The sequence below is a fragment of the Canis lupus genome, chromosome 30 (genome assembly GCF_048164855.1).
Source record: "Canis lupus baileyi chromosome 30, mCanLup2.hap1, whole genome shotgun sequence".
Taxonomy (NCBI): Eukaryota; Metazoa; Chordata; class Mammalia; order Carnivora; family Canidae; genus Canis; species Canis lupus.
The window spans coordinates 42693842-42717067 of record NC_132867.1 but is presented as its reverse complement, the minus strand read 5'-3'; the positions used below and the strand labels follow the sequence as shown (position 1 = coordinate 42717067).

At 55.4% G+C, this 23226-nt stretch overlaps 1 protein-coding gene across 22 annotated transcripts in view; it reads right to left on the bottom strand.

The window, feature by feature from the left end:
* PCBP3 (poly(rC) binding protein 3) overlaps window positions 1-23226 on the bottom strand; it is a 250340-nt gene that overhangs the window by 31278 nt on the left and 195836 nt on the right. Inside the window, exon 4 of one of the 22 annotated variants that reach the window (XM_072807240.1) lies at window positions 19938-20031. The exons of the other annotated variants lie outside the window; for them this stretch is intronic. The gene's annotated coding sequence lies outside the window, so the exon portion shown is untranslated. The remainder of the gene's footprint in view (window positions 1-19937; window positions 20032-23226) is intronic. 22 annotated transcript variants of the gene reach the window in all.

Here is a 23226-nt window from a genome sequence, read left to right as displayed (position 1 = left end):
CGGAGGGGATCGCGTGCGGCCGGGCGGGGCGGCCGGGCCTCCCTCTTAATTAGCAGCCTCTCCTCCCGCGTCCGGGGACAGCAGGGCCCTGCGGCCTCTGTTACGCAACTGTTTCCAGCCCCAGCAGAGAAAGTGGGTCAGCAGGCGCCGGGGGTGCTTCGGGGTCCAGGCTGTCGATCGTCATCCGTCACACAGGCCAGCGAGCTGCTGCTGCAGCGGCCGCTGCCGTCCTCTGTCACGCGGCGGAGCGCGAGCAGCACGGTGCCCTCTATCTGCCGGGGACAAGGAGTGGCCCTGCGGTGCGTAAGGTCGCCTGCGACTCGGTGCCCGACTGAACCCACCAGCCACAGAGGGGCGCCAGGCAAGTGGCTGCCCCAGGACCGTGACTCCTCCAGGATGCCGGGTTGTCCCAGTCCTGCCTGTGCATCACGGCGGCCCCGAGAGCGCCCGGGCCGCGTCTGCAGCAGCGCAGGGGCAGCACCTGGGGTCACGCTCACCCAAAACCAAGTGGATGGGACACGGTGGGAAAAGATTACTGGGACTCACTCCCGCCCACACTCGGGTGTGCCGGCCAGGGCCCCACTTCCGTTCTCTGCAGTGCTGGGAACTTCTTTGTCATTCGTCCAGAGGGAGGAGGAGGGGACACAGGCGTGGTCCCTGCAGGCCCGGGAGGTGCACGCGCCTGAGGAAGCCCGCCCACGTGGCCCCCTGCCCCCTCCCGGGCGCCCGTCGCCGCTGCGCCCCTGCCCGCCAGCCTCAGGCCCCAACGTGGGGCTGCCGCAGGTCCCCTCTGAGGCCCCATCACATTCACTAGGAAACCCAGACACACGGACACGGAGCGAATTAATTCATCTTTTCTAGTCTACTTCTTGCCTAATACGGGCGTCCTGTTCTGGAAAATTCCTCTCGACGTGTGGCTTTGGCTGCATCCCGCTAATTTTGATATTTGTGCTCTTTCGGACGCGTTTCAAAATACTCTCCAATTTCTCTTCGACGTCCTTGCTGGCGCGTGGGATGTTGTGCGGCTCGTCTCCGGGCGCCCAGTGTTTAGAGCCCGCCTGGATCGTTCCTCCGGCGATCTGCAGTTAACTCTCGGGGGGCAGAGAGCGCGTCTTGCGACGCCTCAGGGGCGTACTACGCGGTGCGTGGGGCGCTGTGCCCTCTGGCGCCGGGGCCTGCGGTCGGGGGGGGGCCTGGGGGCCGGCTGGGCCCGGCGTCCTGCGCTGGAAGCGGGCAGCCTCGCCCCACCGCGCCGCCGCCCCAGGGGTTCCGCCGTCTGCTCGTTCCCGGCCGCCCGGCTGTCGTCTGATCGGCGGTAGTGGGACGTGTGTCCTTCCATCTGTTATTTCTGAATGTCTGTGTGTCCTTATAGCTCGTTCCCCGTCGGCAGGGGCGGCGGGCCCGGCCTTTGATCCACCTCTGCCTGAGACCCGGGTCTGGACCGCGGGCGCCGTGCACCTGGGGCCTCCGCCCTCCTACCTGCCTCTACGCTACCACCTGGTCCTCATCCCCCCGTTTCTGGTGTTTTCTCCTCCACCGCCTCTTGGAAGAGCTGCACGCCTGCAGGATTCCACGCGACCTCCGTCCCTGTTTCATGGTTTTAGGGGCGCCCTGGGGCCCGCAGCACCCCTTCACCTCACCCAGCACCTGTACCACTGAGCACAGGGCGGAGCAGCTCACGTGGGCGCCAGCTGTGCCTCTGTTTCCCCTCAGGCCTCTGCACTGCTGCCGTGGCCCTTGGGTTCTCCTGGGTTATAAACCAGCACTGTTATTTCTTTCTTTCTTTCTTTTTTTTTTTGTTGTTGTTATTTCTGATATAAGTGGCTTCTCCTGCTGCCCCCCACCTCCCTCCTTGTGCTGCCCCCAACCTCCCCCCTCTCCTGCTGCCCCTCTCTCCTCCCCTCCTGCTGCCCCCGACCTCCCCCCTCTCCTGCTGCCCCCGACCTCCCCCCTGCTCCCCAACCTCCCCCCTCCTGCTGCCCCTCCCTCCCCCCTCCTGCTGCCCCCCCCCCCCCCCCCCCGCTGCTGGCAGGGAGACTCCCGCTGTCTCACTTGTCTCAGCATCTGTAATGTGCCCCCTCCCATGGCACATGTAAGGATTTTCCCTGAATCCCTGGCTCTGAACCACTTACTTAGCCTGTGCCTTCTCGTACTTTCCTCAAGCCTTTCTGTGCTCATTGAGCTTCCTGGATTTGTGGCCTTAGAGTTCTCAAATTTGGAGAATTGTAGCCTTTGTTCCCCCAACACACTTTTTGCCTTGCCCCACCCCCCCGGCCCCGAGGGCATGTCTGTGGGCTGTTTGACTCGAGCCCAGCTCACTTCTGGGCCTCCTGTGGGAGGTTCTGGTTCCATCCTGAAGTCTACAGCCTCCCCCCGCAGCTCCCGTGTGCAGTTAGTCCCACCCAGGGCACTTTCCACCTCAGACACGAGTTTTCACTCTAGAGCCTCAACCTGGGTCTTGGTTACATCTTCGACGTCCCCGTTTAACACACGTGACCCTTCGCGTCTTGAACGTGCTGGGCACGGTCTCGATAATGGTTCCAACATCCACGTCCCGCAGGCGTGCAATGGTCACTTCTGGGTGGCGGTCAGGAGGCAAATGCCGAGCTGGGACAGCGCAGGCCTCTGCTCCCCCAGGAGGGGCTCACACCGCGGGTGCTCAGCAGCTGCAGCAGACGTGGCCTCCCGGGACCACATCAGCAAGCCGCGAACGGGAGACAGAAGCGCTGCCGCCCGGGAGCCCGCACACGGAGCCACCTCTTCCCGCCGGCCAGGCCCTCCGTCCTGGGTGCGGGCAGGCACGTGGCTCGGGTGCAAGGGCAGAAACGGGGTCCCGCCCAGGCCAGTCTGATGGGAAATGCAAAGTCCAGATCTGAAACCCCCTGGATTCCTAGTGCACGGGAGACAGAAATCCAGCTCAGACTGCTTTGTGCAGTCAGCCTGCTGGACAGCTGCAGCTCATCCAGCTCTGCTGCCCGAGACCAACAGGAGGGGAAGGCGGGGGTGAGGCTGCGCTGCGGGAGGGCAAGCCGGGAAGCCTCAGCATGCTCCGTGGACTCCTGCAGAGAAAGCCTGGGGACGAGGCCACTGCAAAGGTTCCTGACACACGTCTGCGTCTCCTGCCACCAGGCAGGGACGGACAGTTCCCATCTGCAATGTCCTGAGGACCCTGGCAGTGCTGGTGTGAGTCATGGGCTGAGGTCCGAGGTGCCAGGTCACACGGCCCAGACCGTGGACCCACCAAGCCGGGTGGAGCTGGTCTCACCCCTGCAGGGCACCAGCAGCCTTCAGGTGCACATTCACTCGTAAGAGCTATCCGCTCTCCACGTGCCCTTGCCGTCTGACGCCAGGCCGGAGGGAATCTGGGGGACGAAGGTGAGCACGGGCAGATGAATCTTCTGTGTCTGCGTGAGGTCTCCAGGTGCTTCGATATTCTTCCCCCATAAAGCCGGGGAGCACATACAACCACGCGTATCCGTAGCTATTTCAAAGCACCGCCCCCATGCTGTGGGGGAGCCCGGGACCCAGTGCCGGAGCACCCGGCCTCAGCACCACCGCAGGGTCTGGGGTGATGAGAAGGGTGCTGGGCGTGCCCCATGGGTGCATGGGGCTGATAACACTGGGTGAGCAGATGAAGTGCCCACGCTGCCTCGCCGCCTGCTGGGACTGCTGGGACTGCTGGGTCAGATCCCCCGCTCCTGGGCTCCCGTGAAGCCAGTCTGAAGTAGACGGGCCCCCTGTGCTGGGCTGCAGGGAAGCCAGATGCTCAGGTCCCCACGTTCATGCCTGGACCACATCTTTGCAGGGGAGGCATCAGGAGGGAGGTGGAGGGGAAAATCCTTACAATTCCTAAATACACCCCCAGCTCTATGTGGCTTACTGACTTCCAGCTGAAGGTGCTGGATCTGAGCTGCGGCCCTGGGGCAGCCCAGGGTACATGCACTGGACAAGTGGCCCTTCCTTGCACTCTGCCACCTGCAGCTCCTCTGAGCTTCCCTGAGAGCACTCTGTCTCCAGAGATGAAGCCGACCCAGGAAGGAACATTCAGGAAGCAAACCTGCTAGGGTTATTTGCTATGCACAATTGACAACCATCCCACGTGCAGATTCTGTTCGCATATATAAGACGTAATCATTTGAATTTCACTTTAAATTCATGATGGCTTTGAGAAGTCAGCTTCCATGCGGGATCTGTGAGTTGAGGCTGCACTCAGGAGGGCTGGCGGATGGGTGACATTGCATGTGATGCCAAAGGCCCAGTCACCACACAGGGGATGCTGCTGAGCAAGTATATGCAACCGGGAAGGTGCCTGAGATTGCTTGCTGAGGGTCCCTGGAGACCAACTTTGTGGAGCCACACAGCCTGCCTGCTGCTGTCTGCACGGACTACACTGGAAGCCAGCAGCTGCATGTGCACAGCTGAAGAGCAAGGCCCTCAGGATGGCCTCCCCGCGGGGGGAGCCCTGGGGGCCGTCAGGATGGCTTCCCCGCAGGGGGAGCTCCAGCCTGCTGCCCTCCCGAGCCCTCCTCTGGCTGGACCTGTCCTCGGTGGTTGCCATCTACTGATGGCTTTACCCCCTCTTTCAACTCGGAGGTGTGGGTACCAATCGGCCCCACTTAACAGATGGAAGGACTGATGCTTTAAGAGGTAAAAGACCTGCCCAAGGACAGGGGCCCAGCCAGCCAGCCCAGCAACTGTGCCCTTAACTGTGATGTCTGAAAGAGGAGCAGCAGGACTTCGGCTTCCAGCGAGATGGAGCAGAGGTACCTCCCTGTAAAACAATGAAAAGCTGGCAATTCTATGCGAAGCAAACATAGGAAGATGCTGGAATGTTGAGAGGAACAAGCAGACTGACACACCAGTGGCCTGTGGAGTGACATGGTGGTGAAGTCCTGGTTTTCTTTTTGCATCTTTATCTCAGACTTGGGGGAGGAGAGCCAGCAACCTGGAAACGCCAATGGGCACAGACTGAAAAAAGCTATAGCAAAGCCCGCTGCCTCCAGCCAAAGGACCAGAAAAGAGACAGCTCAGCAATACTGGAAACTTGAGATAATAGTGGCTCTGCTCCAGCAAGTGCCATGGACGACACTGTTAATCCAGCCCCACCAATGCCTGCACAGGTCTAGCTCACCAGGCCAGAAGGATGCCCTCTAATCTCACACTGGCTGTTACCAGAGAAGGCAGAGTGGGAAGGAGGGGCCTCACCCCTGCCAGGCAGTAATAAGCCACTTGACCCCATGGGGCCCTGACCAGGCGGGTGCCAGTGGAGGCCCAGTGGGGAGCCACAACTGCCACCCCACCACAAGTAATGGGAAGTTCCTCAAGCCCCAGCTGCCAACAGAGGCTGAGGGGGGAACCTGGACTCCCACCCCACCTGTAAGTAATGAGGCAACACCCCTCCTTTCCCTTGCTGCAATAGTGTAAAAGGAAAACAGCTAAAACGAGAGGTTAAGTAATATTCAAACTCATAACATAATATTCAAAATATCTAGGATTCATATCAAGAACCAGAGAGATCTCAAACTAAATGAAAAACGATCAGCAGACACCACACTGAGATGATAGAGATGTTAGAATTATCCCACAAAAATTTCAAAGCAGCCATGATAAAGATTCTTCAATAAGCAACCAAGAATATTTTTAACCAAATGAAAAAATATACAGTCTCAGCAGAGAAACAGAAATACTCACCAAAAAACAAACAAAAAAACAAGATGTAAAGAACTAAATAGAAATTATAGTACTATTAGTACTAAAAAATACAGTAATGGAATGAAGGGGTCCAAGGAAAGAACCAGTGAACTGCAAGAACAACTTTCATCTGAAGAATAGAGTAAAAAAAAAAAAAAAAAAAAAGAATAGAGTAAAAATAGACTTGGAAAGAAAAAGGAGAACAGAGCCTCAGGGACCTGTGAGGCTGTGACAAAAGATCTAGCATTTGCCCTCTTAGGGTCCCAAAGGAAGAAGAGAAAAGGGCCGAAAAAGTACTTGGGAAAATAATGCCTAGAAACTTCCCAAACTTGGCAAAAAATATAAACCCACACATCTAAGAAGCTGAGCGAATCCCAAGCAAGATAAATCCAAAGAAATCCACATAAACGTATATAATCACATGTTTAAAAACGGAAGACAGTACTGAAAGCAGGAAGAGAGAAATGACATTGTACTTATAAAGAGAAAAGCAATTTGATGACCACGAATTTCATTAGAAGCCTCCGCGCCAGAAGAAAGTGGCACAATAGCTTTAAGTGGTTAAGAGGAAAGAACTGTCAGCCTGGAACTGTATACCCAGCAAAAATATCCTTCAGAAATGAAAGAGAAATTGAAATGTTACAAGGTGAAAAAAAAAAAAAACTAAGAGAGTTAGTTGCCCACAGACCTAGTCTACAAGAACGGCTAAAGGAGGTTCTCCAAATGGAAATGAAATGATACAGAAAGAATCTCAAAATCTCAAAATCTCAAAATCTCCTTCTCTTCGAGAAGGAAGAAGGAACACAGTGAGCAAAAACACGAGTATATACAACGGCTTTCATTCTCCTCCTGGGTTTTCTAAATTATGTTTAATGATTGAAGCAAAAAATTACAGCACTGCCTGATGTGATTCCAACAGGATACTGAGGAAATATTTACAAAAATTATCTTATAAATGGGGGAGGGTAAGGAATCATAAAGGGAGTTAAAAGTTTCTATACTTCTCTCGGACTGGTGAAATGAAAACATCAATAGAATTCATAAATTGAACATATGTATCTGAATATATATAGGATTAATAAATTGATATGATTCATAATTTGATATATCAATTCATAAATTGATATTCATAAATTGATAATAAATATATATAGGATTCATAAATTGAACATATATATCAATATCTGGAGCAACATCAAGAAGCTACTAAAAACAGGTATACTAAAACACTATTAATAAACCAAAACAAGGGATCCCTGGGTGGCGCAGCGGTTTGGCGCCTGCCTTTGGCCCAGGGCGTGATCCTGGAGACCCGGGATCGAATCCCACGTCGGGCTCCCGGTGCATGGAGCCTGCTTCTCCCTCTGCCTGTGTCTCTGCGCCTCTCTCTCTCTCTGTGACTATCATAAATAAATAAAAATTAAAAAAAAAATAAATAAATAAACCAAAACAGAATTCTAAAAAAACATATAGCAGGAAATAAGAACACGAAAAACAGAGAGAACAAAAAATAAAATGGCAAATTTAAGCCCCAATATCCCAATGATTATAATAAGTGTAAATAGTCTAAATTCACCAATTAAAAAATAAGACTACGGCAGAGTAGATTAAGAAACATGACTTAACTAGATGCAGAGACTCACTTCAAATAGGATAATATAAGTAGATTGAAAAAAGTCATGGAAGAAAGATGTGTTATGCAATTATTAATCAAAAGAAAGCAGGAATGGTTATATTAACATCAGATAGTAGGAAGTGTTGGTGAGGATGACAAGAAAAAGGAACCCTCGCATACTGTTGGTGGGAATGCAAACTGGGGCAGCCACTGTCGAGAACAGTGTGGAGGTTCCTCAAAAAATTAAAAACAAAAATGTCATATGATCCAATAGTTCTTCTTTTGGGTATTTATCCAAAGAAAATGAAAATATCTATTCAAAAAGATCTTGCACCTCCCTGTTCACTGCAGCATTATTTACAACAGTCAAGACATGGAAGCCGCCTAAGTGTCCATCGATGGATAAATAGGTTAAAAAAAATGCAGTTTACATACCCAATGAGAGATTACTCAGCGAAAAGAAATAATGAAATCTTGTCATTTGTGACGTTAAGGATGGACCTCGACAGTGTGTTATGCTAAGTGAACTTGTGTGATTTCACATTTATGTGGAATCTAAAAAACGAAATGAAACAACACAGAAGTAAACTACATACAGGAAACAAACTGCGGGTTACCCGGGACGGGAGAGGTTGTAGGGGGGACCAAAATAGGTGAAGGGGACTAAGAGGTTATAAAATAAGTTATAAAATAGTAGTTATAAAATACTTCCAGTTATAAAATAAGCAAGACTTGAAAAAAAAAAAAAAACCTAAAAAATTTAGGGATCCCTGGGTGGCTCAGCAGTTTAGCGCCTGCCTTTGGCCCAGGGCCCGATCCTAGAGACCCGGGATCGAGTCCCACGTCGGGCTCCCTGCATGGAGCCTGCTTCTCCCTCTGCCTGTGTCTCTGTCTCTCTCTCTCTCGCTCTCTACGTCTATCATGAATAAATAAATAAAATCTTAAAAAAAAATAAACCTAAAAAATTTAAACCTAATAATCTAATTAAATATTAAAACTATTATGTACACCTGACTCTAATAGGATACTGTATATGAATTATCCTTCAGTTAAAAAATAGACTTCAAAGCATTAAAAATTCTCGGGGACAGACGGGGGCCTTGGATAAGGGCAAAAGGGATTTAGTCCATGAGGAAGCAACAATAATCCTAAGTGTGTATGAGTCAAACACCGGCGCTGTAAGGTATGTGAAGCAAAAACTAACGGAACTAAAAGGAAAAATACCCATATCTACAATTGCAGCTGAAGATTCCAATGCTGTGTCTCAACAATGGAAAGACCCAGGCATAAAACCAGCAGGGGGACAGGGGGACAGGGGGACAGCACCACCCAGGAGAGACCACGACACCTGGCGGCAGAGGCCCACGTGCTCTTTCCAAGCACCCACAGCATATATACTGACACCCATCTCCTTCGCCATCAAACCAACCTAAGTTTAAAAGAATCCAAATCATATAGGGTGTTGTTCTCTGGTCGCAGCTCAATCACGCTAGAAATCAGTAACAAGTAGGCCCTCACTTCCTCGCTCCCTCCCCTGGGCACTGAGGGCGGCGGGAGGGAAGGAGCACGTCTTGGTAGGTCAACGAAGGATGCACACAAATGGTTCCGACACCCGCCACCACCCCCAAACCGACAGCGGCCACTCCCTCCTGGGTCCCTGGGGCGCATGGCCTGTCTCCAGGTTAAATCCCACGTGAAGGGTTCAGCTCCGTTTTTTCTCTCTTTTTAAAAGAATTTATTTATTTGTTTCTTTATTTTTTATTATTTAATTTATTTTTATAAATTTATTTTTTATTGGTGTTCACTTTGCCAACATACAGAATAACACCCAGTGCTCATCCCGTCCAGTGCCCCCCTCAGTGCCCGTCACCCAGTCACCCCCACCCCCCCGCCCTCCTCCCCTTCCCCCACCCCTAGTTCGTGTCCCAGAGTTAGGCGTCGCTCGTGTTCTGTCTCCCTTTCTGATATTAGAAGCGACAAATACCCCCCATTTGCTTCAACGTGGATGGACCCGGAGGGTATGATGCCGCGTGCAGTCAGCTCCATTTTCAATTTGCATTAGCACCTGGTCTCCTCTTGTTTCTTCCCTTCTGCTCGCTTTTCCTTTTTCTTATTCTTTTTTTTTTTTCCCCCTAATTTCTGAAGGTGGAACCTTAGATGATACAGTCTGGAGAGCTTTTCTCCCGTTGGTGCTTCAGGCCGCGGGCTTCTCCGGGGGTGCTGATTCGCTGCACCTGCGCGTCCCGATCTGCGCCACTACTCCTCCCCCTTCAAGGTATCCTGCGAATCCCTTTGATACCTCCTCCTGGGCCGCTGTTCGGAGGTGTGTGCTTTGATTTTTTAAAAATATTTTGAAAGATTCTGGTTACCTTTGGTTACTGATTTCTAGTTTATTTACAGTCCGGTCAGAAGACATAGGATTTCAGTTGTTTTGTATTTGTTAGTCTTTTGTTTTTTTACACAGAATACGGTTCGCCTTGCAAATGTCCTGTGTTGTCATGGGGATGTGTGCCCTCTCGTCGTCGTCAGGTGGCGGATCTTGTCCGGTCAGGGAGATCCAGTCGGGGGACTGTGCCGGCCCCTCCGGCCTGGCCCCTCCAACCCTGCCCCGCTCCGGCTTTGTCTCTCCAGCCTTGCCCCTCTCTGGCCCTGTCCCTCTGGCCCTGCCCCTCTCCGGTCCTGTCCCTCTCCAGCCCTGTCCCCCCACCGGGCCCTGCCCCTCCGGGCCTGTCCCTCTCTAGTCCTGTCCCTCTGGCCCTGTCCTCCGACTGGGCCCTGTCCCTGTGTGCCTGTCCCTCTGGTCCTGCCCCTCTCCAGCCCTGTCCCCCCACCGGGCCCTGCCCCTCCAGCCCGGTCCCCCCAGCCCTGCCCCCCTCTGGACCCCTCCACCCCTGTCCCTCTCCAGCCCTGTCCCCCCACCAGGCCCTGCCCCTCTGGCTCTGCCCCTCTCCAGTCCTGTCCCCCTGGCCCTGCCCTCCGGCCCTGTCCCCCTCAGCACTGTCCCCCCACCTGGCCCTGCCCTTCGGCCCTGTCACCACCCGCCCCCCGGCCCTGTCCCACCACCCCCGGCCCTGCCCCTCCTGCCCTGTCTGTGCTGCTCCTCCTGCCTGCTCCACCGTTACTGACAGGTGCACCTGGACTCTCCCGCTCTAACTGTGGCTTGGTCCCCTCTGCTTTTCCACTGTCAGTTTTTGTTTCGAGTCCTTCAGGCCCCGTGGCTCAACACACATACGTGGCAGGGATTCGCCGCCCCGGTGAACTCGTCAGCTTATCCCGACGTGACGACCCTCCTCACCCCCGGTGCTCTTCCTCGTCCCGCGCCCACTTCGTCTGATGCTAACGTAGCCTCCAGCTGGCTGCTGGTTAGTGCTGCCGCGACACATCTTCTGTCCTGTAACTTCTCACCCACCGACAGGGTATTCCATGTGGGGTCCTGCTGACTGCACAGATTGCTCTTGCTTTTTCATACATTCTGATAATCTCTCACTTTTATTCGTTTACACAATTTTTTTACACAATTGAACCATTGTCAATCCAGGGTCTGCATGTGGTGTGTGTGCGACCTCGAAGTACGTCAGACCCATGACCGGTTGCACAAATAGTACAGAGGGTTCCTGTGCCCCGCCCTTGGGGATGTCTTGTGTCCCATCCTGTCCTGGGGATGGACGTCATCTGTCCATTTCCCGCCCGGAGAGCTTGCTTTCTCGCCGAGGGGTCTGAGGCGCTCTCCCTACCTTACAGAGTCGCCCCCACCCCCTTCGCTGGCCTGTGACGGACAAAGATCTCCCCTGAGCTCCTGTGTCTTCTCACGTCTCGACAGGGTCCTTCACAGGGTAAACGGTTTTAACTGTGACTAGGGCCAACTGCTCAATTTTATCTTTAATGGGCAGGACTCTCTCCTAAGGAGTAGTTTTATGTTTTACGTTCAGCTATTTGATCCATTTTGAGTCAATTTATTTTTTTATTTATTTTATTTTATTATTATTATTTTTTTGAGTTAATTCTTGTACAAGCTATGACATCTAAGTCAAGTGTTTTCGGTTTTGGTTTTACTGTTTGGATACAGAGATCCAATAGCTTCAATGCCATTTCTTGCAAAGACTATACTACCCCTTCTGTATTATTATTATTATTTTATTATTTTATTTTATTTATTTTATTTATTTTATTTTATTTTATTTTATTATTTTATTTTATTTTTTATTTTATTTTATTTATTATTTTATTTATTTTATTTTATTTTATTTTATTTTATTTTATTTTATTTTATTTTATTATTTTATTTTTTTTACCCCTTCTGTATTAAACCGCTGTGTTACCATCGTCCACACTCCTGCGGGAATAGCCTGGAGGCCGGGGTGCTTCATCTGTGTATGTGCCTCTCCACCCACCACCTCCACGTCGTGATTACTATTGTGTGACCACGTCCTAAAATCACTCCAACTTTATTCTTTTTCAAAATTCTCTTGGGTTCGCTAGTTCCTTTATGTTTTCACGAAAACCTTTTATTTATTTATTTATTTATTTATTTATTTATTTATTTGAGACAGAGACAGAGAGAGAGAGAGAGAGAGAGAGGCAGAGACACGGGCAGAGGGAGAAGCAGGCTCCATGCAGGGAGCCCAATGTGGGACTTGATCCCAGGACCCGGGGATCATGACCTGAGCCAAAGGCAGATGCTTAACCACTAAGCCACCCAGGTGGCCCTGTTTTCACAAAAACATTAAATCAACTTGTTTATACCTATAAACATGCCCACCGGGACTTTGACAGAAAATGCACTGGCCCCACAGACGTGTCTGGGAGACGCTAGCATGTTTGTTACGCTGAGGGCCCCAATCTGTGACCGCGATGTCCCTGATGTGGGTCTTCTTGGATTTCTCTCATCGGTATTCCATAGTTTTCAGCGTGCAGGATCCTGTGCATGTTTTGTTAGACCCAGAGCAGGTACGTGACTCCTTGGAGTTCCTATAAATGGCACTGGGTTTTTGAATTCGGTTTCCCATTGTTCACTGGTGGTCTGCAGAGCGGGACGGACTTCTGTAGGCTGACCCTGCGTTCCTAAACAGGGGGACCTGCTCAGTGGTTCTGGGAGGTTCTTGTAGACTTAACAACGGGATTTTCGGTGCACACAATCATGTCATCTGCAAGTAGAAGACGGGTTTGTTTCTTCCTTATAAATCTGTCAGCCTTTCATTTCTGCTTCCCGCCATACTAAGCTTGGCTAAAACTGCCGGCCCTCTGCTCAGTACAGTGGCAAGAGCAGACACCCTTGTTTTGCTGATGATTTTAGGGGGAAGCATTAGTCTCCCACCATCAACTATAATGTTAGTTGGTAGGTATAGTCTATTCCATTTTTTAACAAAGATTTTCCTTCCTCCCTCCCTTTCTTTGAAAGAGAGAACACACACAAGTTGGGGGATGGCTGGGGGTGGGGGCCAGCAGACCCCAGCAGACTCCGCACTGAGTGGGGAGCGTGGAGTCCATCATGGGGCTCAATCTCATGACCCCAAGATCATGACCTGAGCCAAAACCAAGAATTGGACACTTAACTGACTGAGCCACCCAGGCGCTCGCAGCTTGCTTCATTTTAATCAGAACCCAAACATCACTTAATCTTTCATGTTGATTAAACTGGCAAAATCGGTTTATAATCAGATTACGTCTAGAGAAATTCTGATAAATCGAATTTTCGATCACTCTTTCTTTTTTTTTAAATTTTTTAAGGTTTTATTCATTTATTCATGAGAGACGTAGAGACAGGCAGAGACACAGGCAGAGGGAGAGGGAGAAGCAGGCTCCATGCAGGGAGCCCGACGTGGGACTCGATCCCGGGTCTCCAGGGTCATGCCCCGGGCCAAAGGCGGCGCCAAACCGCTGAGCCACCTGGGCTGCCCTCAATCACTCTTTCTTAAAGAACATTCAATCAACAGCGGTGACGGGGCCCATATCCACGTCGTGCTTTCACGTATGTAGACCCACCCCGTCCTCACCCTGGTGGAACCCACCCCAGTTCCGCCTGTTTTATGAGAAGAGCAGGTGCGCAACAGCGACCGACAGGCTAGTTCTCAGCCCGTGCTCCTGACCACCAGACAGAGGTCATGCTGGTCAAATACTAAAACCAGTGACGGTGTTGGTTTCAGACGTGAAGGAAAGCGTCGCGTTTCAAGGTGGCACTTAATGTCCCATTTGTGAGGCCTTTTTCTTCAAGGGAAGAGCAAACAGACTCGGGTGTTAAAGGAGAAGTCGTACAGCTGGGTGTGGAATTCACAACAGCCATCACACTCACTGCAAGCGTGCGACCCCGCTCTCTCCCGACGCGAGAAGGGAGCAGAGGTCCTGCCTGCAGACCTCCAGCTGAGCCCACGCAGCCGCCGTGGGAGCCGGGCTGGGCTGACAGCCCTGCTGCGGCGGCCCCGTGAGCGGTGCTTTGTGCAGGGCTGCACCAGGGCCTCAGTTGTCTGGGGGAGGTGACCGTGGAAGGCACCTCGAGGGACAACCGAGGACTTGATTTATCATGTTTAACAGCGCATCGCCCCGTTAGGCTGCAGGGGGCCAGGACAGCAGAAGCCGACAGAGCCTATTAGCTGCTTTATGCTCCCTGGGAGAGACTCACGGGGCAGACGATGTCCTTGGGGCCACGAAGGGGAGGGAAGACTTCTGCGGAATGTAATGCTCTTGCCAGTCACAGTTAGCGTTCGGAAGAGGTTCAGGGCTTATGCAACCCTGACGTGAGTGAGCATTCTGCATGGCCTGCTGGCTCGTCACCCAGGTGTCCAGACAGACCAGCGTGATGGGGCTGGGGGGCCTGCTCACCTTCTCTCCTTGCTCTGGAGGCCAGAGCACGTTGGCCTCGTGTCCAGCACGGTGCAAAGCTCTTCTCTTCCTAGCAATGTGTGGGCTTCACCCAGCGATGCCTCCCTTTGGAGGAAGGTGCCCAGGGTCCAGCCTCTTACAGATGGCCCAGTTATTTCAAATATATATTTCAAGATTAATAACATCTTCACTGTGGAGACAAGACAGGACTCCCCGAGACCTGCATCCGGTCCTGTCCCTGACATCCCCACCGCCCTGCAGAGAGCAGCTGTGCCTGTGCACGGTGGACTGGACCCTCCCTGGGGCCATGGGTAACAGAACCCTGGCTTCTGTGTGTGCAGTGCCCGTGCCCGGTCTGTGTGCACATGTTTTATCTCTGCAGAGACCCTCTGGCCACAGCGGGAAGCCTACGGTGGCAGAGACAGGTGCCGGACACAGAGCGCAGGCCGGGGAAGCACAGTCCTTGAGCAGCTCTCAGTTTGGGAAAAGAAACTGGACCATAGGGCTGGGACAACCAGCAACCCAAGAGACTGAAAACACTCAGTCCCCCTTCACGCTCAGACATACATTTGAGATTGGTCAGAGATCCAGAAATTCCTTTTCTGGAAGGAAGGAAGGAAGGAAGGAAGGAAGGGAGGGAGGGAGGGAGGGAGGGAGGGAGGGAGGGAGGGAGAGAGGGAGGGAGGGACAGCTTCTTATGGCCTCAGGGTCCATGAGATGTGAAGACCGGGGAGGCTTCCACTGCACTAGGGGAGCAGGGGGTGTCCCTCCTCTCTGCTCTCGCCCTGGTCAGGGACGTCACCCAGCCCGTTGCTGGCAGGTGTCTGAGACCTCAGGGAGAAGCCGGCCGGGGTGAGTCGGGCCCCGAGAAGCCACAGAGAACGGCAGGAACACATGCGCCCACCTACTGGAGGGGCCTGCGCACTCAGCACTCTACAGGTGCCAGGCAGGAACACTCACCCCCTTCCCGATGTCCTGTGACTGAGCCCCTGGAAAATAGCAGGGACACGGCTGTGTCCTCAGACTCCTCCGTCCACTCGTGAGGATGGCAACAGGACGCCAGGACCTGACCCGATTACTGAGGCATCCGTGGCGATGCAGCATCTGACCTGGGGCATCCCGAGGAGCCGGGCATGTGGCACAGCACAGGGTGGGGATGCCCCGTACCGGCTGGTGGGGGGGGCTCTGGGGGAAGAAGGTGCTGGGTCAGGATGATGCCATCGCTGGGGTTAGTAACTTGCTTAGTGACCGGCACCCGCGCAGCACACCTGCCGGTTGTCACGTCCACCGTGGGTCTGCACATCCTGGATTTCAGGGCCCCCGGCAGGTAGGGCCCCCTCCAGAGGTGCCCGGTGACGCAGCGAGAGGCCAGCAAGGAGGAGCAGCACAACTGGAACGGGCTCACAGGGCCCAGCGCAATCTGTGCATGACGCTAGGGGGTGGGTGAGTTTGACAGGATGGCTACCAGCAAAAGCTAGAAAATGATTCAAAAAAAAAAAATCATGTACAAGAATATACATCAGTTGAGATAAATGTAACAAAAAGTGTGTGAACCCTCTATGTAGAAATCTATAGACTATGAACAGAAATTAAAGAAGGCTTAGGAATTAGTGAAATACATCACGTCTGTAGACTCAAAAAGATGTTAATTCTCCCCAAATTGATCTGCTGATTCACTTCCATTCAAGCTGGCTTCAAAATGTACGTGAAAAACTCATTAGCCAAGGGTAGCCAGGACTTCCCTTAAGAGAAGGGTCGAGGTGAGAAGTGCTATTTGCGAGACAGCGGTTCAGCCCGTGTGCTGGGGGCGCGGGAGACAAGCCGGCTGCCGGGACACGGCGGCATCTGGGCACACGGACGCCCCGGGCGCAGAGCACGGTCCTCCCACCAAACACGCCCTGGCGAGGGGAGGGGTGAGATCCGAGCCCCCCGCCCCATACACTCCGGGGCTGGGGTCCCCCCAGGAGGACCGCACGGGACCCCACCTACATGAGCTTCTGAGACGCCAAGAGCTTCCGCGGGAACACGGGGGGGCCGCCTGGACGTCAGAGTCCAGGTCTGTCCCCAACCCGAGAGGAGAGTGGCCCGCACGGGGCCTGGAGCTCTGCGGCTCGTGGATCTGCCCGGGGCTCCCATCTGGAAAATCCTACGCTGCTCACGGGAAGGTGGGCACATCCCTCACGGCTAGCGACTGCACCCTCACGGGCGGCAGTGGGGCTCCTCGGTCGGGGGGAAGCGTAGACGCGGCCGTGGTGCGGCACGAGCACGGCACAGGCTCCCCCAGTGCAACCTGGACCCGGGGTCCCGGAGCCGGCGGGCGCGAGGCCACTGCGGCCACCGGGAGGTGGGCCCCAAGTACCCACACGACGCTTGCTCTCAGGACGGACTTAACATCAGGAATTCCGTTCGCGGACGAACTGCAGCTCGCGGCTGGGGAGTGGGGAGCAGAGCCCAAGGCCCCCACCCCGCAGGCGCTGCTGGTGCACAGGTGCGGGGGGGGGGCACCCGGAGGCTCGCGGCCACATGACCCGGGGAGGGAGGGCGGGAGGACGGCTCACGCAAGGTGAGCATCGCTTATCCCCCCAAAATTCAGTCTGTGTCTTCACGACCATTTTTAGGGAAGGAGGCTCCTAATTCTGGCTTTTATCACACCAAAGTGGTCATGTATCGCAAGAGAGCTGGGAAAACCTGGGAAGAATTTTAGATAAATACAACAGAATAAGGCCGTGGCAAGGACCATCGTCTCCTGTCAGGTCTGAGGCTCCGAGGACGGGAGCTGGTCCTGCTCATCGCCGTCTGCCCCGAACCGCAGGGTGAGGAGAGGTCACCGCGCAGCCCCGAGGGGCCAGCCAGGGCGGCGCCGCCCAGCGTCCTTCTGAGCCCGGCTCTGCAGCCCCCAGCCCGCGTCCCCCGAGGGTGCGGCCCCCACTCGCCAGGACGCCACGGCGGGTGGACGGGTCCGGGCACAGACACGGCACAGGTGACCCTGACGCAGCGCCCAGGGGACGTCCGGAGCCGTCACCGGGTCCGGGGCCTTGTAAGGATTCGCTTATCACGTCTTTTCAGAAGCGGCACAAAGAAGCAGGTTCGCAGGGCAGCGGAGGCCGAGCTGGCGGGCGGCCGTCCTGCGCCCCGGGCTCTCCCGCGCCGCGCTCGGCGGCTCCGTCCTCAGGCGCTTCCTGCGTGGCCGCCCACCCGGGCACGGAACGTCCCAGGCCTGGGGAGGGGCCCCGGCCGCGGCCTCCGTCACGGAACGCTGTGCGGCCACGATGTGCCCGGCGGCGGCGGGTCCCTCGGGGGCAGCCACGCGAGCCCCTTCCCCGGCAGGACCCACAGGTTTGAAACGGTTACACGCCCGTCCTACGAGTCCTCTGCAGCTGGGTCGCCCGCGCGTGGGGCGCCAGCTGAAGCCCACGTTGCCGTTCGCCACCGACTCCTGTTGCCCGTGGTGCCGGCGTCCCTCCCTCTCACTGGCGCAGCCCAGGTTCTCCCTGCGAGGGCCCCGCACCCGGGGCACGTCCTCTGTCCCCCGGGTTCTCCTGGACTGCGGTCATCACGCTGTCCCCACGGCCCTCCCCTCGCGGTTCCCGAGCCCGTGGCCAGCGGCGGGGCCGGCGGGTCTGGGCCTGGACGGGCCGGGCCACGGGAGGCTGAGGCCAGTGGGTCCATGGGCTCGTGCACCCGGCTCACGGGGTCTGGGGGGGCCGGGGGGGTGCCGGGCCGCGTCTGCCAGTGCTGGGCACGGGGCTGCGCGCCCCTCCGGGAACCACCGGCCTGCGCTGTGCTGTTCAGGGAAACACCGCGGCTGCCGCTCGGGGAGAAGGAAGCCCTGGACCCCCGGGCCCCGCCCCCGCAGCCCCCACCTCGGGGACGATGTCTTTGTGAGGGTGTCGCCGTGGGGCCCGGGCCCCAATCTTCCCGAGGCGGGACCCCACGGGGCTGGCACACGCCCCCGCACACCGAGCGCTCCCCGAGGCGTCGAGGCCAAGGCGCCGCCCACGGCCATCCCCTCGCCCGCGGCCTCTGTCCCCGGGGCGGCAGGAGAGAGGCGGCCCCGCTGGGGGCCCAGAGCACGGCACCCCCTTGCCCTGTGTTAGGACACTCTTCTGGGAAGCACATGGGGACGCCGCCTTGTCGCCTCTGCGTTGTTCTATTTATGTTATTTCTGCAAAAATAACGATCTACTGCTCCGGTCAGTAAGGGAAATAAGCATCCCGTAGCTCGCTGGAAGGCCGGTCCCACTTCTAGAGGGAGCAGTTCTCATGTTGCCCCGAAGGCAATAAATCGGGAGGAGGGTTTTTATGATTTCACTTGGACACACGATCCCCGTCTTGCTCGCTCCCGAGACGGCCGTGTGTGCACCCTGCCCTCGCCCGGGGGGCAGGAACGGGGCCGTGACCCGCGACGCCGGAGAGACCACGGCTTCCTCCAGGCGTAAGAGAAGCATTTACAACCGCAAATAATAAAGACTCCCGGATCTTCCGCTCTCTCTTAATGAAAAGGCAGAAAAAAAAATAATTCTCTTTGCTCAAGACTGTAAAATGGGTAAGAGCCTTTTAGAAAAGCCACGTGCGATGCGTGGAGAGGCTGCAGGTGAAAGCAGGCGGGGATCGCACGTTCCCGAAGGGAAGAGCTGCTTTTGTTGCCGCGGGCACAACCGCTGTTTTACATCTAAAACATCGACTCGTTCGCCATCCACCTGTGTTCGCATTTGCTTCTGTGAACTGAGCCACGGGCCCACGTTCCCTAGAAAGGTACTTAAAATACAAATTTTAGGGCATCCCTGGGTGGCTCAGCGGCTCGGCACCTGCCTTTGGCCCAGGGTGTGACCCCGGGGTCCTGGGATCGAGTCCCGCGTCGGGCTCCCTGCATGGAGCCTGCTTCTCCCTCTGCCTGTGTCTCTGCCTCTCTCTCTCTCTATGTGTATCATAAATAAATAAATCTTTTTTTTTTAAAATACAAATTTTAAAGATTTTATCTCAGAAAGGCAAAACGCTTTTGTCCTGTAGGACGTCCTCAGATCAAATACCGCTATGACTCTGCTTCTAGAAGTCTCTTCCGGAGGCATCTTCCCCAGCAAAACCGGAGGGGAGCGCGTCTTTGTCTAAACACCCGCCGCGCGGACGTCGCAACCATTCTGCAGCCTGCCCGTCACCTGCCGAAGGATGTCCGTCAGAAGGACCCTGAGCTAACGGGTACTTCAGTTCACTCACAGGATAGCAAAACCGACCAACCAACAAGTAAATGAATGAGATTCTGTTGTTCACAAGCCACCAAACTCACACTTAGGTCCGCATTCCACGTGCGCCCGGCTGCGGAGGAGCCACGTCTGCGGCCTGCCCGTACCTAAGAGAGCTGCTCTTCCTCGGTCTGGGCAACAAGCTCCGGTGCACGGTCTCTGTACCCGATAGCACACGCGTACTGGGGACCTGGATCTGACCCGTGGTTCCCCGGTGCAGGCGGCCTAGCGGAAGCCAGGAGCTCGCCTGTGGGGCGCAGGGCCCCGGATTCCGGCCGGGGTGGCCAGCGTGTCTCAGGGGAGCCCCGTTCCCACACCCCCCCGTGTCGCCGGCCGTGAAATCTGCACGCTCACATTTCTACACCTCAACGCGAGGCGGAACAGTTTACCTTGATCCCCACAGAGGAGCCATAGCATTAAAACAGAACCGAACGTGAGGACCTTTTCCCCTGAATGTCACGGGAAAGTGCCGTGCCCGCCCCCGCGGGCCCCCCGAGGACCGTGCGTGCCCGGCTCCTCGACACTCGGCCCGTTGTCCTGGCCGGAGCGGCCTCCCCCGGCCCCGGTGCCCCTTACCTCAGAACAAAGCGGCTCCGGGGGGTCGGGAAGGGCCGGCTGGATGCGGCTATCGGACAGATGGCCACCCTCCTCGTCTAGAGAAGATAAAATGCTAAAGGAGAAAAATCAGAGTGGGTTTTGTCCTAACCAAAGGAGGCTACAAATCCCATTGGCCTCAGGTTGGAGACCTCGTGACATGGGACCGGGCACATGTGACCTACTTTTCGCCCAACTCCCCTCATTCCGTTGGAGGGGTGCACCCGGCACGGATGTGCTGTCATTTCAATGACTCCTTCCCCCAAACAGGGGCCAGCGCACAAACCGGCATGCCTGCAGGACATGGGCCACAGCAGCTCAGCCCTCGGAGAGGGAGCCGTGGGTGGGCCCCAGCGACGGGGACTGAGCTGTCACTGCTGCTGTCAGCCGTCTGCCGCACTCGGGCCTTGCACGAAGCTGGTCCTGTTGGAGCCCTTGCGTCCCGGGATTGCAGGATGAGGTGCCTGAAGCAGCACCAATTGCAAATTCTCTCCTTTCCCCGCTTTTTTTTTTTTTTTTTTTTTTGTGACCTAGAGCTGCTAGGTCCAGGCCTAGAAGCAGGCTGCACACAGAAGCTCAGAAATGCGAGTGCTGCGTGTCCTTGCGAGCCATCCCGATGCAGGGCTCTGGCGCGGGCAGCGCGGACGGGAGGGCGGACGCGGCCCTGTGAGAGGCGGTGGGGAGTGTGCCGGCCTCCCATCCGGGCGGGCACCTCTGCCCCCGAGCAGGAGAAAGTCGCCCGCAGTCCACCTCTCACCCCCGTTAGCTCAGCATCTCACGTGAAATCAGACGCCCACAAATGATAAATACACGTAACAGGCAGAAGTAAAAACGTGGGTGCAGGGAGGGGTCGCTGGCTGTGAGGACAGGCTCCGAACAACAAAGGTGCCGAGAAAGTGGACGCATGCGGGTCCCCTTGACCAGAGTCAGCCCGGTTGTTCGTTATAGGGAAAAAATTTAAAATAGTGCAAATATTTGGATGTTCATTACAGAAAGAAATAGAAAATGCATTTATGCAAAAAGTAACCCGTAATGTCATTACTCGGAAAGACCAGCAGTGCTGGTGGGGTATCTGGAGGTCCACCCAGGCTTTTGTCTAGGAAGTGTTGTGTCACTATACTTTTTAATAAAAACAGGACCAAACCACCCACATTAGTCCTATTTTTCTCATTTAACATTACACATGAAATATTTTTTATGTCAACATATTTAAACCTACATAGCAATTGATCAAATTCCCCATGGCATTTTTACTATTCTTGTTATGCATAAAATTTGATGAATTTTTATGTAGAAAAATGGAACCGATATGTAATGCTTCTATTTCCAGGATTTTTAAGTTGTTATGTGTGTTTTTAAAGGTTTTTATTTGAGAGAGGGAGAGCACACCAACAGGGAGGAGTAGCAGAGGCAGAGGGAGAAGCAGGCTCCGTGGGATTCGATCCCAGGACCCCGGGGATCGTGACCTGAGCCGAAGGCAGACGTTTCACCGACGGAGCCATCCAGACGCCCTGAGCTGTGATATTAAAGAATGTTTCCACAATCCTCCTCCTGCCCCTCAGAACCCATATTTACAGATACTGTTCCTGGCTGGGAGGATACAGATGCTTAAACCTCGGCCCAAAGTGACAAACGGGCTCAGCCCGTGACGCTGCCACGATGCGGGCGGCTCCCTGCGCTCCCCCCAGCCTGGGCAGCTCTGTCATCACTCACTGACTGAGCCCTGAGTCCCGGGGACGCCAGTCGCTAGTGGCCAAGCAAGCAGGAGGGCGCAGACAGCCCTGCCACGTGTCCGGCCCCGCCGGCGAATTCCCACCTTGCAGCGGGTCTCCGCGGAGGATCCGTCCTCACTCCCTGACAGATGAGGGAAGGGGCAGCACAGTGACGCAGGGCTCACTCCCGGTCCTATAGATCGGGTCATGGAAGCCCGGGCTCTTGCCCACTGGTCCCCAAGAGTGACCAGTGCCAGTGAGAACCTGGGGAGGACCGGACGCTGGCCGGCGGGTCTGGCCAGGGCGGGCTCAGCCCTTGACAGGCAGGTCTGGTGCAAGGTAAGCGAGCGGCCAGCGAGGCCGGCCATCCAGGGGATGGAAGGAGAGGGGTTGCTGGAAGCAGATATACTGCCCAGGGGCACACCTGCCTGTTTTGTGCCAGGTGGGAAGCAGAGAGAGCCTAGCTGGAAAGGAAGCGGCACAAGGAGGGACGTGAAGGATCAGAGTCACCAAAGAGAAGTGGCTGAGGGTGTGGGGGCCATGAAACGGAAGAGGGGGAGGCCCCGAGAAACCAAGGGAAGAGGGCACCCCAGGTGCCAGGGGCAGCCGAGAGAAACCAGGCCAGGCGAGAAATGAGGACGTGACTTGGGCAGTTGCAGGGTAGAGGGTGCACCGCAAATGGGGTGGGGGGGCCTGCCTATGAGCACCACACGCCCAGGGGCTGGCCAGCTGCGGGCATTCGGGGCCTTCGGGTTCACCGGGACACGGTGGGCTCAGTGGCCAGTCACCTCCCAGATGGCGTGGGTTTCCTGTTCTCGTGGGTTCCTCCCGCTGCCTGTGCAGCCACGTCCCATGCCTGAGCATCGAGCACACGGGTACCTGGCAAACGCAGCCGAGGCGGGGGGCAGGGGGCAGGCTGACGAGCGGCGCAGACCTCCCCAACCTGCATCCATTCGGGCCGGAAAAGAGGCAGAGAGTCCCGTGTGGGGCCCTCTCGGCTCCCAGCGTCGGGGAGGGGCAGCCCGGCTCCCAGTCACGGACATTCGGCCCAGGCACCTGGACGCTGAAATGGTCTCAACCATCCTCCATGGGAAGAAGGAAAGAGCAAAACCGCCCAGGCCGCGGGCTGGTGGAAGTGGGTCAAGCGCCACCGGATTAAATGCTGAGCCGCAATTAACCGACCAATCGGCCCAGACAGACAACCGTGGGGGCGACAGCAGCTGGGCTGAGGACAACGTGGGGAGCAGCCGGTGCCCTTATGACTAGGTTCCCTGACGTTTCGAAGATCGTGTTTCTCTGACAAGCGCCGGGGGGTACGTTAACTCAGAACCCATGCGATGTTTGCGGGTGACCGTGGACTGCTGCACTATACAGCTTCGAGATTCTCGGTGCTGCCCTCGTGTCTCCAGGTGAGGAAGGCACCCTAGAACGTGTTCTCAAGGCCTGAGCAAAGCCCGTGTAACATAAACACACACGTGAATAAATTAGAACCAGCCTGGGGACGACCGAGGCCTATGTGCCATGGAAGGAACTGGAGGCCTCAGGCTGAGGCCAGGGAA